Source organism: Equus quagga, chromosome 5 (assembly GCF_021613505.1).
Source record: "Equus quagga isolate Etosha38 chromosome 5, UCLA_HA_Equagga_1.0, whole genome shotgun sequence".
Lineage (NCBI taxonomy): Eukaryota > Metazoa > Chordata > Mammalia > Perissodactyla > Equidae > Equus > Equus quagga.
Window position 1 is genome coordinate 76,217,509 of NC_060271.1, and position 18,680 is coordinate 76,236,188.

Here is an 18,680-nt window from a genome sequence, read left to right on the forward strand (position 1 = left end):
CCATTATTTTAATAGATCTGCAGTAGGAGAAGGGATAAGTCAGTGAATCAATCCAGCATTTTTAACCAGAAGTTGAGAATGGACATTCTAAACATTTGGAATGTGTTTTTATTGTAGTTTTTCCCCTCAGCATCCACTCTCCATCCTTGTGAGGCAATGCTCCTCCCTGACTCTATGCTCCAGGCAGAGCCGACTCCATCAGGGAACCAGGGCATGAGCTAGGATCCAGGCTGAGTCATTCAGAATACTCTTTTCTCTAGGACGGTGATTAGTTCAAGAAAAAACATAGACCTAAGTCGAACTAATCATGACCAACAAAACTTAATCATGAGAATTGAGGTTGAAATCTTTGGGAAGTGGACTATCTCATTCCCATTGTACTGGACTTCTATCGATGGGAATCTAGAGCTGCTGGGCTCCCCCAGAGAAAACCTTGGAATGGGGCCAACTCTGAGGAAAGAGAACAAAGAGATATACATCAATGACACCAAGTGAGTGAGGCTTGGATTGAGCCATCCCCCCCAGAGTACTTGTGCGTATTTTTTAAGCGATGTTCATTGATGAATTGTCTTTGGGACTTAAGCAAGTTTGAAATTTCTTTAGACATAATCTCAAGGAATTCTAACAAATACTCAATTGTAGTTCTTGGTGGAGTGCAAGGCGGAGGGGGGAACAGGAATCAGAACCTGACCCTTATTTTTGATTTGATCATTATTATTTTGAGTTAATTTTTTTAACAGACAAACGAAATCAACAAACCCTTAGCTAGACTAAGGAAAAAGGAGAAAAGACTCAAATAACAAACACCAGAAATGAAAGAGGAGATATTATAACTGATGCCACGGAAATGAAAAGGATCATAAGAGTCAACTATGAACAATAGAAAAAAGCATCCTGAAATTCATATGGAATCTCAGAGGATCCTGAATAGCCAAAACAATCTCAAGAAAGAAAAAAAACTGGAGACCTCCACTTCCTAACTTCAAAACATATTACAAATCTACAGTAATCAAGACAGTATGGCACTAGCATAAAGACAGACATATAAACCAATGTAACTGAGAAGAGAATCTGGAAACAAACCCTCACATATACGGTCAAATGATCTTTGACAAAGGTGCCAAGGCTACACAATGGGGAAAGGATATTCTCTCCAATGAAGAGAATATTCTTCCCAAATGAAATTGGGAAAACTGGAAATCCACATGCAAAAGAACAAAGTTGAACCCTTACATCTTACATTACACTGTAAACAAAAATTAGCTCAAAATAGATTAAAGATCTAAATATAACACCTGAAACTATAAAACTCCTAGAATAAAACATAGGGGGAAAGATTCATGACCTTGGATTTGACAATAACATCTTGGATATGACACCAAAAGCACAAGCAAAGAAAAGCAAAAATAGACAAGTGAGACTACGTCAAATTTAAAAACTTCTGAGCAGCAAACAATAAGCAGAGTGAGAAGGCAACCCATGGAATGGAGAAAATATTTGCAAACCATATGTCTGAAAAGGGGTTAAATATCCAGAAGATATAAAGAAGTCCTACAATTCAACAACATGTAAACAATCCAACTTAAAAATTAGGCAAAGGATTTGAATAAACACTTCTCCAAAGACCGACAAGCATATGAAAAGATGCTCAACATCACTAATCCTTAGGGAAATGCAAATCAAACCACAATGAGATATCACCTCACATCCGTTAGGATGGTCAGTATGAAAAAATCAGAAAATCACAAATGTTGATGAAGATGTGGAGAAATTGGAATCCTTGTACACTATTAATGAGGATGCAAAATGTTGCAGCTGCTATGGAAAACAGTATGGAGGTTCCTCAAATAATGAAAAATAGAATTAACATATGACCCAGCAATCTCACTCCTGGCTAGATCAAAAAGAGTTGAAAACAGAATCTTGAAGAGATATTTGCATAACCATGTTCACTGCAGCATTATTCACAGTAGCTTAAAGGGTGGAAGCAACCTAAATGTCCAACAACAGGTGAATAGATTAAGAAAATATGGTATATACGTACAATGGAATATTATTCAGTCTTAAAAAAGACGGAAATCCTGTCATATGCTACAACATAGATGAACCTTAAGGATATTATGCTAAGTGAAATAAGCCAGTGACAAAGTGGCAGACACTGCATGATTCCACTTACATGAGACATCTAAAACAGTCGAACTCCTAGAAGCAGAAAGTGGAATGGTGGTTGCCAGGCACGTGGGGGAGGGGGAAAAGAAGAGCTGTTCAAGGGATATAGCTTCAGCTTTAAAAGATGAAAAAGTTCTAGATATCTGTTGTACAATAACGTGCACATAACTTCACGCTACTGTGCACCTAAAAATGGTTAAGATGGCGAATTTTATGTCATGTGATCTTGACTGCAAAAAAAGATACTGTATCTAAGATGTTCTATCTATATGTATCTATTTCTACATCTCTATCTGTCTATGTATCTATCAACTATCTATATCTATCCATGAGAGTTAACACAAAAGAGCAAGGAAAACATGAAACCTCTAGTAGAATATGGATAAGTGGCAGGAACTAGCAACTTAACCCCAAGATGTTCAAAAACCACATAAGAAATAATTTTTCTTACTTATAATCAATAAATACAAATTAAAACTATTTAAAAATCAGAAATCCTGGAGTAATTTTAGACTTTGCCTTCTCTTTTCACTATTTTCTCCCATGTACAGTCATTTTGTGTGAGTATATATATATAAAATATTATGAGTAATATATTGTTATATATTATATTATTATTATACCTTATACACTATGTATATTTTATATATATATATATATATATATATATGTAGTCACCCACAATGACTGTACATGGGGGAGAATGGCGAAAAAAGATTAGATATTTGTAATCTGAAAATATCTCCTGAATTTCTTCAACGCATTTGACTTTTTTACTGCTGATATTACATCTAATATCCATTTCTTCTTTCAATTTTTCAAATAGGTAATCAGAGTGTTTGTGAAACAATGGCAAAGAAGATAAAGCTGAGCATAAAATGGTAGTGTTGATGTCATATGTTAATGGTAGCTTAGGTAAAACAGTCTCACCACCTTATGTTGTGTGGTGTGTATGTGTGTGTGTGTAACACAAGGTAGATGTTTACATAAGCTTTACTTCCTTGTGTTTACATATATATAATATACATGGAATATGTGTGACATATATATAAAACACAAAACAATGAGTGTCTTATATAATATATATAATAGAATTGTAAAAAAGCAAGAGTAGATCAATATTTAATAAATACTTCTTAATTGACACTAAATAAGACTGCCTGGATATCAACAAATACAACTATTAGAAAATCAAGTCAGTCTTTCCAACAGGAAATGGACCAATTTTAGATAACCCTCATGTTTCAAGTATGATGTTCATTTTCCATTTGTCTTAGATAAATAAAATAAACATAAATTTAGACAAGAACGTTGAATCCCTCTGAATATGTTACTGTAACTTTCATTTTAGTGAACTCATGATAATTTTACTTCATGGTAATTTGGATCTCAAGCACATTACAAAGGAATTCTTTCTCTACTAACGTTTACTGGGAATAGAGGTTTTATAAGGTGATATGGCTCTGCCAAACCATGGCAACAGATACAGATCCACGAAACTTTCTCGGAACTGAGCATCTGGGAGTTGGAGACAAATGGAAGCACGCCGGACTTGAAATCACCTAACTCTGTGCCAGTGCTGCGTCTACTACTAATCTGTTTGCCTCCTCAGGTCTCAGCTTTTTCACAATAAAAAGAGAGGTCATATGCCACAATTCCCCCCAGCAATAAAACAGCAAAGGCTCTAGGAAACCCTGGGTCAGGGAACATCCTCTTCACTTTAGTTTATTTCAGTGAAATAAAGAAATGAAGAAATGATGCTTTGTAACGGTCATTTACTACTGAGCTTCAGTTCTCCAGGAAATTAGTTCAGAAGCCAACTGTGCTCCCACTTTTATCCCTTGTCCCTCCCCGACCCTGACGACAACACCTTGTAAGCATGTCTAAGAATCCTCCTGCTTGTTCACTGGAGGAAATATTTTATCAGTGATAAACAGTCTTCTCACTTTTGTTCTGCTTAGAAATTCAGGATTACATAGCTTCAGCCTGGGATCACTTTAGAGTGAAAAACCAGATGTTTCTGAAAGGTTTAGCTTTATGAGGCTTATCACAGGTTATAAATATTTATATCTCATGTCCTCAGTGAACGTGGCCAGGGCAGAGGATGCTTCCGTGAGGAAAATGCCACTGAAAGCAAATTCAAAAATATCCTCAGGAAGGCATTAGAGTGGCAAGGCTGTGTGACGTAAGCATTAATCAGCTCATGAGTGTGTGGGTAACTAAGTCAGCTTCCCCTTGTGCTCTCTCATGCCATCCCAGCCTCTTTCTTCAAAGCAGTTATCAAGATTCATAATGATGAATCTATTTATGGGCTCATTTATTGAATGTCTGTCCCGCTATCTTTGTTGAAGGCAGCATCATGCCTGTTTGGCTCCACTATGCCCATTTCCCAGCTGAGTGCCTATAACACAGTAGATTCTCAGCAAATAGTTGTTGATAAATAAATGAAGATTCTGCAAACAGGGACATCTGACGATGGTTCCCTTTCCTTCCCAATTTCCAATTCTAAGCTATTTGCTTCTCCTGAGCCAAAGGACTTCTCAGACCTATGGGCACTAATATAGTGATCTAGACTCTTCTGGGGGTCTCAGCAAAGAGAACTGCTGTGGGGCTTTCTCCTCATGGGAAGGACATGTGTCAGGAGAAGAGCATCAGAGCCTAGAGATGAGAATCAGAAAGCAAGGGATCTTGGGAAGAATTTGATGCTCAGAGATCTGGATGGGGAGAGAGATTTGACATTGTCCTCACATAAGCATACAGGCTGCTTGACTCAGAAAAAGCTAAGGAGGATCTGAATGGACTGGGTCTTTCTTGCCTCAGAAACTTCAAAAGTATACAGATACCAGGAGGCAAGGAAGCTTCCTGAGGTCCCTCAGCAGAGAGCTGACAGTCCATCAGTCTCTGTGGGCCAGGCCTCCCACCAGCCGCAGGATTCTTTCTTTGTATGGCGTTCTACTAACCAGCTCTGAGCCCTGGTGAGCCAGCAAAGAAAGTAACAACCCACCTAATCAGATAGAGGATCCAAAGAGAGGAAAAACAGAATCAATAAAACGTACACCCAGCAAGTGTTCACATTCAACCATGACAAAGCAATCACACCACAGAGCAGGGACTGGCAAACAGGGACCAAGGAACTAAAGAACTGTAAACAGAGTAGTTGATATTTTTATATTATAGAATAATATCTGTCTATGAGAGAAAAATTTTAAAGTACAGGGAAGGATAAAGAAGCATAAAAATGATTGCCTATAATCTGCCACCTAGAGGTAAGAAATGCTACTACTTTACATATTTCCTTTCTGGTTTTTCCTATGCATTTACTAAATAGTTGAGAGTATACTTTACTTAGCACTTTTTTGGTAAGGAAGACTGGCCCTGAGCTAACATCCCATTTTTGCTCGAGGAAGATTGTCACAGAGCTAACATCTGCTCCAATCTTCCTCTATTTTGCATGTGGGACGCCACCGCAGCATGGCTTGATGAGTGGTTCGTATATCCACACCCAGGATCTGAACCTGCAAACTCTGGGCCACCAGAGCAGAGCACCCAAACTTAACCACTACACCACCAGGCCGGCCCCTATTTAGCACTTTTTAGCCTGATTTTTTAGCTCAATATTCTACTACAGACATTTTCCCATAGTCTTAAAAATTTTCCATAAACACCATTTCGTTGGCTATGTGTGGCTATGAGTGTGCCACGGCATTAATGTACCAGAATTGATTTACTAGCCTCATAATGTTGTCATAAGATAAATTTTTGTGAGAGAACATGGAAGAGGCCATTTACAAAAGAAACACAAAAATATGCCCGCTTTGTGGATGCTCCATCATGTCAGGGACTGAGTGTATCCAATTGCCTTCTGAATCCCCAGGGCTAAGCAAAGGACCTAGCATATAGCTGGGGAGGACACAATTTTGCTAAGTAAATGAATGAGCAGTGGTTTCTCTATATCAAATATCTAATGGAATTTACCCATCTTATTTTTAATATACTAATGGTTTCTCCAGATATTCATAAACATATTTCAGCCTATATTTCTCTAATTGTCAACATCAAAAATTAAACAGTGTCTCTGTAAGTTGGGATTTTAACAACAGAATTATTTCCTCTTTTCAGGACAAAAGAAGAAAAGTTGGGATAGCTAAGTCTTATCCTTTGCCACACAAAAGGGAAAAAGAGTTTTGAAGAAAAAATTTTGTGAGCCAATAACTCTTACTCAAAGTTTTAATAAGGTATGAGAAAAATTTTTTTAATTTCTCAGATATGAAGTGAATCAGAGATTATGAGACTTCTCTGCCTTTCTGTAAGGTATTATTTTGATATACATTGAGATTACCTTGACTATATTGGGATGGACCAAAATGAACAATGCAATAATGGTGAAGTAGTGTTGTTAAGGAGCTAATAGTGACTAGAAAACCAGTTAAATAACTATAGCTGATAATTTTGTATTTTGGTAAAATGTAAATGTAAGATTAATTATTGAAATAATTAGATATATTTTCCCCAAGTAAATAATAGTAATTTGGGTTAATATTCCAGACAACATAAATAAGAACTTTGTAAGTAGGGTGAGGGAAGATAAAAACAAAAAACATTAAATTTTCGATATTTCACAAGAGAAAAATAATAGATTTAATTTATTTTTTATGTCCAAGATAAGATAAAATAAGGCCCATATTTTTAACTTCAAGGTATTCATTAGTAAAATAACAACAGAAGGTGAATATTTCAAGCTATTGAAAGAACAGGAAAAAAAAGAAAGAAAATAGAGTCAATGTAAGAGGAAAGTCAGGGGGAAACTAGTGCGAAATAAGATGACAGAGAAAGTAGTAATGATAAAAGCTAGCTTTATTGAGAATTTATTACGGCTAAGGAACTGAAGTCTGTACATGCGTTAATTCTTTGAATCCTCACAGTAATTCTAAGGGTAAAGGACCATATTCAGTGACTCAAGATTAACTAAAGGCAAAAGAAATGAGTGCAACATACACAGACATCAAATGATTTTCCTATTTAAAATAAATAAATAACAAATATATTTCAAAAAACAAAGATGGCATAGACCATATTCTCTGATCACAGTGCACAAAAATGAAAAGTTAATGTAGTGAAATCCCACACACTGAGAAATATACAGAGATGGTCTGAGATTGCTGTCACAGGCTATTCGGGAAATCACAAGGAGGACACTCTGTCACGAACCGAGATGTGCGGCAGGAAGTTCAAAGGTCAAAACTTTGAGTGGTTTAATCGTTTAACACAAAAAAATGAAGTGAAGTTAAATAAGCCTTCAAATCAATATGTAAGGAATAAACTCAAAGTTAAGGAAAACTGGAAAATGGATTAATAAAGACAAAACTGACAAATTAAATTATTTGAAAATAGTAAGACTAGAATTGGTAAATAAATCTTTGAACTGGATCTCAGGAAGTCAATAAAAATGAAAATGATTAGACTGGCGCGTCTAATCAATGAAAAGAAAAGAGAAAAAAGTCAGTGAACAATATTAACAATGACACGGGATGAAATTATAGAAAAGTATAAGTGACGCTTGCTAATACATGTTAAACCATTAATGTGCTTCTGGAACAAATCTAATTACCATAATTCTCTCATTACGGAAGAAAACACCTAAACTGACTAATAAACATGGAATCATTACATAAATATTTTTAAGCTGTCAGAGAATTATCTCCGAAAAAGCTGCTGAACCAAGATGCTTTTTTAAGGGTGAGTTCAAAAGGCTAAGGACTAGAAAATTGCCTTGCTACGAAAACTATTCCAAGAACATAGAAAAATAATGGATAATTTCCCGATTATTTTTACATAACCTTGGTACAAAAGTATGACTAAAATAAAACTTAAAAAAATTAATTTCGTATGTAGACAACAAAATCCAAAATAAGTAGTAGTAAATTGAATACAGGAAAATTTTAAAAAGGATATTTATTCTAGTAACCCAAGGAAAGCTTCAAATTAAAAATATATTACCATAGGGCAGGCCCAGTGGCGTAATGGTTGGGGTCATGTGCTCCGCTTTGACAGCATGGGGTTTGCAGGTTCGGATCCTGGGTGTGGACATACATATCATTCATCAAGCTATGCCGTGGTGGTGTCCCATGTACAAAATAGAGGAAAATTAAACAGATGTTAGCTCAGGGTCAATCTTCCTCAAGCAAAAAAGAGGAAGATTGGCAACAGATGTTAGCTCAGGGCCAATCCTCCTCACCAAAAAATATATGTATATTAACATAATATTGTCATATCAACAGACCAAGGAAAGATAATATTTCACATAATTTTGATAATAAAAGTCTAATAAGCTGGAATAATTTTCTTAGCATGTTAAAAAAGTTCCATATAAAATATGAATTAATATACAAAATATTTGAATATTCATTATACATTATATATACATTCGTATATATTTATATATTCATGTGTGAATATATTATTCACATATGAATTAATATATGAAAAATCATGTAATAACACATAAAATGGAGATGGGAAAAAAAACACACCACAACTTTTTCACTGAAAACAGAATAATCCTTGAAGTTATTTAACAGAATTGTGGAAGTTTAGATGAGTGAGCGAAGATTTAACAGAACTAAGTACACCATTAAGAAGGAGACAAAATATGGCGTTATTTGATAGTACGCAAACACATACCCAGAAAACAGGAGAGCATCAATTGTGAAAATCCCTCTGAACTGATGAACATTCAGTAGGCCTGTTCTATACTCCACAGCAGAGGTCAGCAAACTTGTTCTGTGAAGGGTCAGGCAGTAAATAGCTTAGGCTCACCAGCCAGATCCTCTCTGCCACAACTTCTTAACTCCGCCTTGTATAGTGAAAAACAGCCAGAGACAATATGTAAACACATGAAGACTCCTGTGCTCCAATACAACTTTATTTATAAAGAAAAGAGTTACATTTGTCCCCAGGCTGTAGTTTGCCAACCTCTGATCTACAGTGTACAATATTGATTATTATCTACTTGAAAGGTTTCCTGAGTATCTATGACCAGTTCAAAAATAGGAGAAAATGATCCCAATTGAAACAACAACTACATGTATATAATTCCCAGTAATAACCTTAATAAACAGTGTGGGAGACCCATGTGAAGAAAATTATAAAAAGTCACTGAGACTATACAAAGAATAGCTTGAACAGAGAATATCAGGACAGTGACAGCCTTGAGGGGAGGAGGCAGTATTATAAAGATGCTAATTCTTCCCAAACAAGTATTATGTATAACATAATACTAATCAAAGCTCCATGGAGGGTGGAATCTAATAAAATTATGTTAAAATTCACCTAGGGAGTGAGAACATTTTAAAATAATAATAAGGAGGAGAACCTAGCTTTGTCATATATTAAAACAGATTTTAAATATTTTTATATTTGAGACAGTATACTTCTGGCAACAATGAAATAAAATAAAATCAGATGTCTAAGTTAAACAGAATGGAAACTGGAAAATGACCATGCAAGCTGGAACCATGCAAAGCAATCTTAATAATCAATGGAAAAAATGACAATTGCTTCATGAACTTTAAACAATTTTGTCAAAACACTAAAAACTCTCTTATTGTTGTTTACAAATGCATAGGGAAGTTAGAAAAACAGTAACGTTAATATTTATTGAGCACGCAAATTTAGAACATTAAAAACACTGAGAATTAAAGTGTTTTATTTCCCTGTAAAAAGCTTATCAAAGGTCATTTTAAGGTTGCTTGCTGTTTTTTCATGGTCTATCTTATGATACAGAGCAAGCATCTTTTTTATGCTTTGCCAACTTTTCACACTCCTTTCTAAGTTTAGATCACTTTCCATTACTTTATCCTCTGCACTTTCAATGTCATGCGATCTCTCTCACAGTTCCTCTAAAGCAGAGCTTTTTGCTGGCCTCACTTTCTCCAAGACATCTTCATTCTTTTTATCACAACTACTTTCTTCCTTTTTGCCAGTAAGTCACCCTTCACTAAGTTCCTCTGACTGATGATGGAGTCTCTCCAATGGCAGCAGCATCAACATTTCCATGATTATCTATTTTTTTATAGCTCCATCTATATTCAATTCAAATTCCACTTCCACTGTTACCACTTTCTATTTCTTTGTGGCTCTTGCGTCTTTGTTGGCCAATTTCCTCTTCTGCCTGTCCACTTTTGTTAAATGTCACATGCGTTTATCATTGGGCAACAAGGAAGAAATATGACTACACACTTTTCTCTGCATGAACTAAATAACAAGCGCACAGTCACCTGCCACAGACAGACTTTGAAGAAATGTGGTTGGTCACTGATCAGGATGTGAATCTGTTCTTTACCTAGTAATATACAGACTAAAGAGCTAGCTTATACTTTATGCAGTTACTCACACGATATACCACGGTAACTGGAATTGGAATTGTGCTGCTAAGGGACTGGTGTCCTTTAACCAAACCATGGTAACTAAAATCCATGCATATCAAAACTATGCAAAGTGAGGAATTTCAGTGTGAGTGTCTGTGTGAGAGAGAGAGATCATCATAATTCAGAATAAACAGAAGAGGGAGGAAAATTGTATAAGAGATGCTGGGACAATTGATGACTAATTTGGAATAAAGCAATGTTTATATCTGTCACTATATTCCAAAACAAATTCCATGATGTTTGAAAAGTTAAAAATAAAATATTCAAACTATAAGAAAATTACAAGTAAGTGAGATTAAATATAGTTTGGAGACGATGTAAACTGAGTTCTAAAAAGCTCAGAATAATGAGGTTTGTCATGGTTGAACTCCTGACCAGTAAACTTTATTAAAAAGTGCTTTCTCATATATGATCTTATTTTATCCTTTCAACAATCTTGAAATATAGTTCACAAAGATAGCACGTGTCTGAGAACATCTTTGTTCTTATGAGATACAAGTTGAGTATCCGGGTGTGAAGTGTCTTGATGTCTGCCCCCCACTTTCAAACAGTTTAGCCAACAAAGATGTATATCTATAGATAGATGATAGAATGGATGAACGGTAAAGCATCGTTTTCCAGTTTATAGTTTCTTACAACCCAGAAAGTCTAATAATGTCCCTATTACTTCACCTGACTTTCTCCAACTAGATCCTCAGCTAGTTTGTAATCAGCCATCACTGGCAGTTGGTCTCCTCCTTTACCATCTTGGATACAGATGTGATGTGACAATTGACTCTGCAGGTACCTCTAGGAGTAGGAATTGTAGTCGGGTGTAAAGAACACTGTGTCCAACAAGATGAGGTGGGAGGCATCGGAACGAATCACTCCTATCGCTTGAACATTAACCAGGTTTCAGCAGCAACTCTTAGGGAGTACCCGTTCCTTACACCCACCAGGGAATGTTATCTACAAGGATCTAGCATTTTTTAAAAGCATGACCAATTCCACAGGCCATTGCTACCCTCTCAAGAAAGGCTTGATTCCTACTATCTCTCTCATGGTCATTGCTATTTCTACTACAAGCTGAGAGCCCTGAGAAAAACCTATACACTTGGGTAAGTATTTCTAAAAGAATCATAAGCATGGCAAAGAGCCTTCTGGTATGCATAGATCTCAGATACCATTGAAGACTTCATCAAATGTTGTTCTGGCATCAAAACAACTTTAACCAAAATTCCACTTTGAGTCTGGAGATCCAATAATTCCATCAACTCATCCTCCTGTATGACTAGTACTGATTATTGTCTTTTTGCAAATTCATTCTCTACTCTTATCTGTCCTGCTCTAATTGCAAGGAAGGCTGAATTCTATGAACTGCATCAACTGGTCTCCTTTGCCAACTGACTTCCAGTCGGGTTTGGCAAGTGGAGACACTAGAAAGAGACTAGAGGGAAGAAGAGGAAAGAGATCAGGGTGTTTTCCTCCCACCAGCTACCTACTTTGAGTTGCATTTCTGGCAGTAGCACCATCCTTCCACGACTGCAGATCCTATTAGGTACCCCTCTTGACATTTTCCACTGTCTCCTCTAGAGAATCCAGCAATGGTTAACAAACTTTTCCATGCCTTCACATTCATCAAAGAATGCACCTTCCTGCTCCACCTCACCACCCTCAGATAAAATTCATTTTTGCTTTGAGACTCTTGGCACACTCCTGTAGTAATGTTTTCTCCTTTTCTTGCTATCATTTGCCTTCATTCTTTGAGAATATTGCCGTTTAGGTCAAAGTTATTCCTTCCTGTCATTACCCTAGGTGACTTCAAAGTTTCTTGATTCAATCAATGTCATTCAAGTTCCCCTCCACTTCACTGAAGCCAAACACACCCATGGTGATTAGTTAAGATCTAGGTTCAGTTGCATGGGACAGATTTTTAAAATAACAGTGGCTTAAACAAGTTCAAGTTGGTACGTTGGCTATGCCCTATGAAATCTTTAGGGGCCCGGACTTCTAACCTTGTTGCTCTGCCATTGATAGGTGATTGCGCTTGTCTCCATGGACTATGATGGCTTGCCACCAGGTCTGCATTTTAGTCAGCATGAAGGGTGAAGAAGGCAGGAGAGAGATGCCACTTCTTCCAGTGGCATAGCCAGGATTGTGCATGTCACTTCTCATGTGCCATTGACAGGTATGACTTTGTCATGTGGTCTCCCATATAAGCTGTAAGGGAGGCTGGAAGTACATTCTTTTTTTGGGGTCTCCATGAATCTAGCTAAAAATTCTATGGCTAAGGAAGAAAGGATAGGATGTATACTGGGCTACTGCTAGCAGTTTTCGCCACATATCATATTCTAGACACTGTCGTGGCTCAAACCTACACACTATGAAATATTAACCCTGGTCTTCTAATAACCTCTTCTTACCCACATGTCCCTTTCACTCATCAAGTCCAACTAAATTCATTTTTGGACAAAAATAAGACCTCCTATCCATTGACCTCCTCCCTCAGACAAATCCTGTGGCCACCTGAGACTGCAGGATGCATTTCTCTCTTGCCTATTAATTCTTCTGCCACATTAACCTAAAAACTCCAATTCTGGATGAGCCCAGTTTTCTGCCTTTTCTTTTCCTGATCACAGGTGGCTAACCACCCCCCAACCACATAGGTTGGTCTCATGACACATTCAGGGTCGCCAATGTCTGCTGGGCTTTGGTGTTATCTGGAAATCCTTCTGTGTGTTCCTCACCAGCCACTCGTCAACTCTCCACGGTGAGCAATCCACTTTCCTCAAGCCCCTTGCTGCACAGCTTCCCTCTTATGTGCAGGAGGAAAGAAACAGTATTAGTCTCCTACTGTGGCTGAAACAAATTCCCGCCAAGTCAGTGACCTTATGTAAACAACATAAATTTATTCCCTTACAGTTCTGGAGATCAGAAGTCTAAAATCAAGGTGTCAGCAGGGCTGTGTTTCTTCTGGAGACTTCAAGAGAGAATCTGTTTCCTCACTTTTTATAGCTTCGGGAGGCTGCTGGCATTCCTGGCCCCTTTCTCACATCACTGAAACCTCCGTTTCCATTGTCACATCTCCTATTCCATCTTTGGTCGCCCTGCCTTCTTCTCATATAAGGATCCTTGTGACTACACTGGGACTAACTGGATAATCCAGGATAATCTCCCTGTCTGAAGATCCTTACCTTAATCACATTTGCAAAGTCCTGTGGCCATGTAAGGTAACACAGTCACAGGTTCCAAGGGTGTGGACATGGACACATTGCAGGGGCCGTCATTCAGCCTACCACACTGACCTTTCCTCTCACTTCACAGGCAGAATACAGGCATCCTGAGGAGCTTCCCCAATATCTATTCCCACTCCCCTGGGGACACATTTATTTATATTCAGACTCATCCCAACCTCTCTTTCCATTTTCAGTAGAGAAGGTGTTCTTCCCATCAAAGTCTGACGTCCCTGACGTTTTTCCGTAATTCGAACTTCTTTATTCTATTAACATTTTTCACCTTAAATTCTTCTTTGTCTGATATGCAGATTGCTACCTTAGCTTTATTCAGTTTACTTTTGCTAGTGTAGCTCATTCTTTTTATATTCAACTTTTTATATCGTTATACTTTAGTGGTTAATTCTGCAAATACCTAGATGTTTAAAAATATAGTAAGCTCTGCTATAACATTACATATATGTTGCTAAAAATCACCACATTTTGTAAAAGCTGGCAGCAAAAATCACACGGCTTATGAGAAAAATGGATTTAGGGGCACAGCACTTTAGGCACAAAATCATCATCAGTAAATGAGTTTATGGGCACTACAGGCCAAAAACTTCATCAGTAGCATATTTTTTAAAAAGATACAAAAAAAAATGTTGCAGTTGTGTACATTTTAAGCAGTTAAGAAGTACAGAAATACACTAATAGATTCGGCATCTTATCTTGAAAAACAATTGAAGATTGCTTGTGGAAGTGGCTGACAGAAGGGTTGCAGCTTGCAAGTTATTGTGAAGTGTGGAAGGAGTGTTACCTGAAATTAGAAGGAAAGCTGTAATACAAGATGTGGATGGGTGTGGCTCATAACACCTGTGGTGAGCCGAGGAGCCGGGAGATGCTTGAACTGTGTGCATTCTGTCTTCCCACACAGCCTGGTCCAGCTGGGTAAAGTTTTCAGCATTCATGTAGTGTTTCTCACAAACAAAATCACGCAAAAGCAAATGGGAAATTTCTGTTATGCCCCAAATGCCCCCAGTATGTCAATTGTGTTGGAATAAAAAAGCACTATAGCAAAATTAACTGTACATTTCGAATACCTCTATATTTTAACAGGTAAGATAAATTTATATTTATTATGATTACTGGCACATTTAAGTTTATTTCTACCATTTTATTTTTGTGTTTTCTATGATGTATTTTTTTATTTTATTTCTCCCTCCCTGTCATCTGTTAAATTTATTTAATTCTTTTCTTTCCTTTTTCCCTTTTTTCCTTTCCTACCTTGGAAATTATTTTTGTTTCTATTCTTTTTGTTGCCATCCTTAAACGTTAACGAGCAAAGTCTGCGCCAAAGTTACTCAATATGCTCGTCACCCTCCTGCGCAAGTATTTTAGAACATTTCAACAACCCCTAAGAAAACTTCTCCCATCTTCCATATTGTTGTTGGAAATAGAATGTCATCTTGTTTTTGAACACTTGGTTTTTATTATATTTTCTAGTCACTCATTGTGAAACGTACAACTATGTTTTACAAATGTCTTTCTTCAACTATTACTTCTTGCCTCTAGCTCCTTTTTCTGAGTTCAGTTTACTTCTTACTGAAGTGCATCCTTCAGCAATTATTTCAAGATGGTCCTGTGGACAATAAACTCCATTATGAAAATATTTATATTTAGCCCTTCTTCTGGACTGATCATTTGACTTGACATAGTGTTCTGGGTTCATTTTTCCCCTCAGCGCTTGGAAGATGTTGTTTCTCTGTCCTTGGCATCTGATGCTGATGAGAAATCTGACGTCAGTCTGACTGTCATTTCTTTATAAATAATCTATGTTTTCTCTTTGGTAGCTCTTAAGGCTTTCTCAATATCCCTAATATCCGCAATTTTATTACAAATTGCCTAAGTATAGAGTTCTTTGACTTGTCCTGCTGAGGATTTGGTGTATCCTTTCTTTCTAAAGACTCACAATCATCTTAACATTGGAAAATTGTTCACCCCTATTCCTTCAACATTTTCTCCCTGCATCCTCTTGACTCCCTTCTTGAACTCCTTTTAGATGAATATTGAAGCTTCTATTAGGTTCCTCATATCTCTTATTTTCTCTTTCATATTTTCTATCTCTAGCTCTCTGTGCTCCATTCTGGGTCATTTATTCAGATATTTTAGTTTACTGATTCTCTATTTAGCTATCTAGTCTTATGGTCAACCTATTTATTCAGTTTTTTATTTCGAGAGACTCTTCTTGTTCTTAATGATTGTTTTATCTACTCGTTCCTTTTTTGTAATGTTCTACACTAGCCTTAGGTATCTTATTCCTTCCTTTATTTCTTCACATTTCTAAACAAATTTATTTTAAAGTCTCCTTCAGAGTGCATTACTGTCTGTGAATTATGCCTTTTCTGACTCTCTCTCACAGTGGAGATGGGCTTTACACGGATGCTTCGTGTGCTTTGTTTTTTCAGCAGGAATGCTTCTCACATGACATCAGTCACCAGGAAACCTATGGAGTGTTGGCTTAAGGTTCTGATTTCTTAGGAATTACAGCTTTCCCAGCATGGTTCTGAGCAGATGGCCTGCTTCACGCTCACTCAGAGATGTGACAGCCCCTTCTTGATGTCCAACTTCATCCAGGCAGTCTTGTCTCAGCTTAGGACCTTACATAAAAAATTAGCCTCCAAAGGATTTCCTGTTCCTCAGTTGGTCCTTTGGCTTCAACGCGCTGTGATCTCTCTTCATTTCTGATCCCTGAGGCCCTACCTTTCTTATTTTAAATCTTGACTATGTGTTTACAATAAACTTATTCCAAATTATCTAGCATATGTATAAGCTCCTTACATATATGTACATAGTGTATATATATATGTAAGGAGCATATATATATACAGATACATGTGGAACAAAGGTCTTCCTGTGTATGTTTTGTTTGCCATATTGGCCAGAAGTCTTTTCAAATACTATTTCTCTGTTGTTGACTCTAAAATCTCTATTTCCAATCCAGACCTGATGACTGAGCTCTAGAACCATATCCCACCACCTACAAATCTCCACCTGGATGTAGCACAATCACCTCAACCCAGATGTCCAAAATTACTTGTTCATATTCCCCAGATCCCAACTCTGCAATTCTTCTCTCCATTTCCCTGTCTTAATGAGTGGTGCCACCATTGGCCAAGGTGCCTAATCTAAAACCCTGGAGGTCATCTTTGACTTCTACTTCTCCCTCTCCCTGCAGGGTTAATTTCACCGAGGATGACCAACCATCCCAATTTTCCTGAGATCGAGGGGTTCCCAGCATTTTGGATTCTCACTGCTAAAACCAGGATGGTCCCAGACAAACCAGGACAAACTGGTCACCTTAATTCTACCTCTAAGTATTTCTCCAAACCCTCCACTTCCCTCATCCCCTCTTCTTTAATTCAGGCAACCACAAACTCCAGGATTCTTTCAATGGGTCTTCCTCTAGTCTCCTTGCCTCTAACCTTACCCTTTCCAATACATTCTCCATATTAATGATGAAGCAGTTTTTCAGAAATATAAATCTGGCTAGTTTCAAATTAAGTCACCTACTGGCTCCCATTGTCTCAAGGATAATTTCTAACTTTTTAACACAATCCACTGCAAATCCCTCCATAATGTGGCTCCTGTGTTCCTCTCCAGTCTCATTTCTTGATCCCCCTCCCTTTCCCACACACGTGCTCCAGTCACATTGGATGACTCCTGGTTCCTCAAATACGCCATGGGATTGGGTGCTTCTGGGCTTTGCAAACCCCTCCTGCCTAGACTGCTCTCCCCAGATGCTTTACCTGGTGACCATCTAATTTTCATGCAAAATTCAGCTTCAAAGTCAGCTCCTCAGGACAGCCTTTCTGATTTCCCTTTCCTATCCTTGCCTGGGTAAAATGCCACCTGCGCAAGCATCATAAATTCCCTGTGCCTGCAGCAGCACAGAACTTACCTTCCATGTTGTAATTATTTGTGTACTTCACTCTATATTAGACCACGGAATTATTGAAGAAAGGAGTGTGATTTCTTCTCTGTAATTCTACTACTCTAGATATATCCAGCATGTGTTCCATGAATGAACAAGGAACTGGGAGCTTGAGGGTTTGAGAAACAGTCCTGACTCTCCCCTTAACAAGTCACTCAACTTCTCTGGTCTCTATTTCCCACCCTTACTTTGCTTGGCTGCTCCTTCTCATCCTTTAAATCTCAGCTCATATGTCATTGGCTCTAAAAATCCTTCTCTGATCCCCCAAGGCAAGGTTAGGGCTGCTGTGATGGAATCCCATAGCACCCTACTCTGCCCCATCTGTCTATAAATCCCATTAGCAGAGGTGTCACTTCTGTCTTGTTCATCTCTGCATCCCTAGCATCTGGCATAGTGCCTGGCACATAGTGAAAGATGAATAAATAACTGTTGGATTAATAAACTATAAAGTATGAGGCATCAAACGGAAGAAGATGATCTCTAAAATTCCTTCAGGCTCTAACCTTCTGTTGAACAGAGATAAAGCCCTGTGTTTCTACAGTGACCAACAGGCATTAAATGACGATTGCTGCTTTTAGAACCTGCTCTAAATGTCATGGTGTCAGCCACTGCTGAAGCTAACGCATATCCCGTCAAGTTTTGGCCAAAAGTAGGAGCATCATGAGCCAGAAACTCAGATAAAAAGACACAGGGTTGTCAAACAGTGAAGCTAGAGAGAGAAGGAAACCTAAAGGTAAACTGTGTGTTCCTCATGAGTATGGGAGATGGTGCATCCTCACTAGAAGTCCTGCTGCCAACCCACAGCAGGCTACAAGGAACCTTCTAGCACCTAAGTCTGAGAGAGGCCAAGGATGCTCTAGTCTCACCTTATCCAGCCCACCTACTCTGCCACAAGTGCCG